Source organism: Tiliqua scincoides, chromosome 3 (genome assembly GCF_035046505.1).
Source record: "Tiliqua scincoides isolate rTilSci1 chromosome 3, rTilSci1.hap2, whole genome shotgun sequence".
Lineage (NCBI taxonomy): Eukaryota > Metazoa > Chordata > Lepidosauria > Squamata > Scincidae > Tiliqua > Tiliqua scincoides.
Genome location: NC_089823.1, coordinates 65,285,577 through 65,291,576, shown reverse-complemented (window position 1 = coordinate 65,291,576; position 6,000 = coordinate 65,285,577).

The window sequence follows — 6,000 nt, the reverse complement described above, 5'->3', positions numbered from 1 at the left end:
AACTCCCTTTGTCTTCACAACAACCCTGTGAGGTAGGTGAGACTGAGAGATAGTGACTAGCCCAAGGTCACCCATAAAGCTTCATGGCTGAGCAGGGATTTGAATCTGGATCTTCCAACTCCAGAACCACTACACCATTTGGGCTCATCCTTATCTCTTACTATTATATTAAACAACAAAGCTAGAAAACCATTAGCAAAGAGAGCCATGAAAACAAGCATTACAAGGAAATTAAAAGAGTTACATTGTCAAAAAGCATTTCTGATAAGCAGTTGGTAGCCAGAAATTGACATAATTTAGCCTTATCTGGAACTGGGCTCCTTCAGGAAACTGGTGTCCCTTCCCACTACTGATTTTGCAGTTTTGCAATTTGCTCTGAATACATGCTGCCTTTTGAAACTTATTTTCAAAAGAACCTCAGCTAAGAAGAAGCAGGTTCAGCAGAAGGCAAACTGAGAAATTTGCTTAGGGGTCTATGTTAATGTCTAGGCCAGCAGTTCTTGATCTATTGAACACTTTACTCTCCTAAACGGAGTCTTGGGGAGCCTTACTGGCACATGTGTGGCACCACAGAGTGCTGCTGCATGTGCAGAGTAGCGCAGTGTTGAGCAGATGGCAGCTACTATGGTGTGCTCATGGAGCCCCTGAATGGGTTTCAGGGAGTCCAAGGACACTTTGAGAAACACAGATCTAGGCCAACATCTTTCCCAAGTCCCATGATGGACTGTATGTAGTTGCATTAAGGCTACACAACTATGCACATTTACCTGGGAGTAAGTTCTAGTGAACAGAGTGGGACTTTTGAGTAAACATGCCTAGACTAGCACTCGAATATCCAAGCTAAATATTAAGGATATATTGCTTTAATTCTTTTTTTTTTTTAATTTTTATACATTTATTTTAAGTTACTGCATCCCAAGTGTTAAACATCCAAAAAGTATAACATGTTTCAAAGTAGGAATACATGTATGGAAAATAAAACATCAAAACAAAAACAAAGTTTATTGTTTTTGCTGTACAGTCTAAGTGGAAAGTGTCATGACGAGACCTTGCAATTTAGTATATACTACTCTACTGTATGTATCTGCCATTTTCAACCACTGTACAGTGCCCCTTCTGTCAATGAGTCTGCCTTGGCAATTGTCAAAAAACTGACAGTGTGTACCTTAACAATCTTAGCGCCTTGTCAGTGTGCCATGAGATGAAAAAGGTTGAAAATTGCTGGTAGATATTGACTTATTTATTGATTTTTTTTTTACTTTATAAACCGTACATATGGTTTGTGAATCTTAGTTTGTGAACGACTCCTGTTGAAAAGCAGTATAAATATTAATTAATAATTGTGTGTGTGTGAACTACTCCTGTTGAAAAGCAGTATATAAGTAGTAACTGAGGGTGTGTGTGTGAACTACTCCTGTTGAAAAGCAGTATATAAGTATTAGTAATTGAATGAGTGAGTGTGTGAGAGAGATTGTGTGTGAACTAAAGATAACAGTTCATGCTGATGAAGCAGAGCAGTGGTTTTCACATGTTTAGCACCAGGATCCACGTTTTAGAATGAGAATCTGTCAGGACCCACTGAAGTGATGTCATGACTGGAAGTGACATCATCAAGCAGGAAAATTTTTAACAATCCTAGGCTGCAATCCTACCTACACTTACCCTGGAGTAAGTTCCATTGACTATCATTGTTAAAAGAATGTACATAGTAGCTTGTTACAGTTCTGTAACAGGTACAGGTCTGTAACATTTCCCCAAATGTAGTCACATACCATGGTAGCATCAAGTCTAAGATATTAAAAATAAAATATTGAAATAAATGGGGACCCACTTGAAATTGGCTCGCGACCCACCTAGCAGGTCCCGACCCACAGTTTGAGAAACACTAAAGTAGAGTACAGTCCACAGAAACTTATGCCAGTGATTTTCAACCTTTTTTGTCTCAGGGCACAGTGACCAAGCACACCATCACTTTTGTGACAACTGACAAGGCGCACCATGCTGTTGGTGGCGGGCGCACCCCCCCAATGCCCCTACCCATAAGTCACCCTCCCCCAAACATTCATGTGCCAGGGCACAGTGGCTGCAAGTGGGTGGCTTACACTGCAGCGCATGCGCTGGTCTGCAGGGCGCCACAAGACTCTTCCCGGCTGGGGCTGCTCTTCAGGGGTCTCCTGCCCTGACCGGGGGGGGGGGGCTGGCGTCCCTTCGCAGGCAGAACTCGCACCAGAGTCTCTGAGGCGACAGCTCTGCCCTCACGGGGAGGCTCCTCCCGGGCAGCGCGCTCGGAGGGAAGCGCCCACAGACCGAGGGGGCGCCGGGCGAGCTGGGTGGCCCCTCAGCGGCTGCAGCAGCGACGCCCTCGGCTGAAGGAGCCTCAGCGCGGCAGGTGCAGCTGCGCCGCCCTCCCCTGCAGCGGCCCCCCTCCCTCCAAGCGCGGCAGGGGACCGGGACCTCACCTGAGCGGCTGCCTGCAGTTGCTCTCGGCCCCGGGGAGGCTTCGTTTGCTGGGGGCCTGCCGGGCGACTTCCTGGTTGAGCGGGCGCGGTTTCTCTTTCAGGCACCCGGTCTGCGCCTCGCCGGGAAGAGCCGGCTCTGCTCCACAGCACCGCCTCCCTTCCCGCGCTCTGGCGGAGAAGGAGCGCGCAGCCGCGGAGGCCGTGGTGGTGGTGCCCCCTTTCAGACACAGCCCCAGCCCATGCAGTAAGCCCCACTGCAGTCAGGGGGGCTGACTCCCAGGAAAGTGTGAGAGCCCGCGCCGGTGCATGTCTACTCAGAAGTAAGCCCCATTCTAGTCAATGGGGCTTACTCCCAGGAAAGTGTGGCTAGGGTTGCAGCCACAGGCAGATCTCCTGCTCTCCTCTCAAAAATAGCTGTAGGGGCTCAAGGAAGGATGTCACCACTTTCTGCCCTGTGTGGACTTAGCAACTGTGGCAGGCAGAAATACAACAGGGGTAGCTTACCTCTCAGGTGCTTTACCTGTGAGAGGAAACTGGGCCACTTCAATGTCTGTCTATTAATCATAACAACTATTTGGATACCACTTTTCAGGAAAGAAGTTCACAAAACAAAAGAAATGGGGGCAAAAAGATTCCTCATCCCTAAGTGGCTCGGAATTTAAAAAGAATAAAAAATATACCCACAAGAGACCCACAACAGCCCCCAGGAGAAACACAGGATTGTGCTGCAAGGTCCCCCCCCCCAGCTAAAAACAATAACTTGTTATTTATACAGTGTCATCAAAATACATGTTGCCTAATCAAAACCTTTGAAAAGAGGGTGTTTTCCCTTTAGGGTGGGTAAACAAACAATCTGAGGCTATTTTTGTATTCAAAAAGGAAAACATAAACACCAGCACTCAAAGCTGCAGTCTTATGTGAGCGCAAGTTTCACTGTCTTTTGTGGAACTTACTTCTGAGTAAATATACACTGAATTGGGCCAAAGACTCATTAGTTCAGCCCTATGATCAGGCAGGTGTCTGTCCACTGTGTTCAGCGGATGCCCCTGTATGTGTGTTCCCAACTGCATGTGCAAAGCATTGTAGTCCTTAAAAAAGAAATATTGCATTGTTGCTCAGAGTACAGTGTTGTAATTTGGTTCTCAACTGAAACATCCCTTGCTTCAGGGCAAAAAACGGTTGCTCTGTCTCTCTCCCATGATTTTCTCTCCCATCAGCTTAGATCAGTGTTTCTCAACCAATGGTATGGGTGCCAGCAGTGGTACTTGAGGTGGTGTCTGGTGGTATTTACAGGACACCTGCCACCCAGCAGCAAGACTAGGAACATGACACAACAAACAGCAGTAGGAGGCTTGGCGGGCAGAGCTCCAAAGCATGCTTTTCACACTCAAAAAAGCCCTCCTAAGCCCCTTACTGGCGTTTGTCACATCATATCTGGCCTCCCAACCCAGAAGTACTTCTGGTGGTACTGCAAATAGGTGGACCATGTGAAGTGGTACAGCAGAGGACAAAAGTTTAGAAACACTGGCTTAGATATGTTGACCAGCAAGCTAGACAACAAAGTAAGGATTCAAGGCAACTCTCCACTCACCTGACAAGTCTAGTTATCTATGCGTGGAGCTGGAGGGAAGGGCTGAGGGAGGAATACCTTGGAGGCCTGCATTCCTGCTTTCATGGTGAGATACACCTGCCAGCGAAGTAACACAGGGAATGAGAACTATTTTCCTTTTTACAGGCATATAATAACAATAATGAAATGTGCCATGATACCAGAACATTATGGACATAATAATGGAAAAAAGTATTCATATATCACTTCTTTAAAGCAATTAACATGCTTTGTCTGTATTGTCTCAGTTGAATCAACTTGGCAAGAAAGGACAGAATTATTAAACCAACGTAAAAGGTATAATACCTATATTAGGTTTTATATACATACAGGTATTACAATAACAACAGGAATTATAAATTAGCTGGGAGGCTGAGATAAATATTTCCTCCATGGTCATATTTGAACCAGGTACTCTTTCAGGTCATAGACCTTGCTCACTGAACTCCCATCCACCAAGGAGATGATGGAGGGAAGCCAGGGCAAGACACTTGGCACTGTGTACTCTAGCTGCACACCCCTGGCAGGAGTCTAGGGATCAAAATTGCTAGGACAGAGTGACCCTGACCTCAGTTACAACCTGTCTCATGACAAGACAGGTCTCATGACAATTTGTGTGCTCTGAGCCAGGTAAGGTAAAGGGGTGGGCTCCAGGTTGCCCTGCTCTGCCTTTCCTTGTCCACTTGGCTGCTTCTCTAAACAGCTGGGAAGGTGGAGTGAGTTAGAAAGAGGCAGCAACAGTTTTTTTTCTTCCTGTAGCACTGAAGGACGACGTGGGCTGCCATTGGTCTAATAATCTTCCTGCTTACTTTCAGCAAGTAGGGAGAGAATAAAGATAGCTGGCTAAATCAGTAAGTGGGTGATAGGCATAGTTGGGATGTTGGGCACCTTTTGTCAGTTCACTGCCTCCCCCTCAGCTCACTGGTTGACACAGATATTTCAATTGGTGTCATAGCTGGGCCAGCCCTATGCAGAAGCCCCATGTTCAATCCCCCACATCTCCAGGTAGGGCAAAGAAAAATTCTGCCTGAAATTCTTTCTGCCTGAAATCCTGCCTGAAATAGAAGATCAACCTCTATTAACCATAATGACCTGGGTGAATCAATGATCTGATTCAGTACAAGGCAGCTTCCTTTGATTTCTTTCCAACTCCTCACTTGTATTATCCAGTTACTAAAATAGAATTTTTAAAAAATCTTTTCACAAAGACCAAATTTTAAAAAGGCAAATATTTACATTAGAAGGATTTTGATTTTTTGGTACTATCAACACTGTCACAGTAACTTCCATTGTCTCAAGAACCATATTTTTACTACAACTGGTATTTGTATTTTTTCAGATGTTGTTTTCCATCAGCCGAAGCTCAAAAGTGGAAAAACAAAACACAACTTTTTTAAAAAAATTGCATACCTAGTAAGTACTTGCTTGACCAGGACACATTCTTTTGTCAGAACTCATAATCTCCCCAAAGTAGAAGGTGTACACACCTTTTTCATAGAATCAGTTATGATTATGCACTGTGGAATGACATTTCTTTGACTATATTCAGAACAGGCCTAACAGCAAGATCATGCAGGATTGCAATGCCATTTCTTGGGAGGAGATCACACTAGATTACATGATACTATGAAAGAAGACATTCTCAGCTAATCATCATCAAAGGGGAGGAATGCACACATCCTACTTCCTCAGGAAGTCATGCCAACCTCCTTATGTCAGAATCATACAGTGCAGGCACAATAGAAGGAGGTGGGATGAAGAGGAATGTATCAGGGGAATAGAAGTTGCAGGAAAATAAAAGGGCTAATGGTATCAAAATTATAAAGAAAGAAATCCAGTCAAGTGCTGTAAAAGGGAGTGAGAATGGAAATAACTGGGAGCAGAGGGAGGAGAGGGGATGTTTTGTATGAGATCCAGCTTTGTTAAATCTTT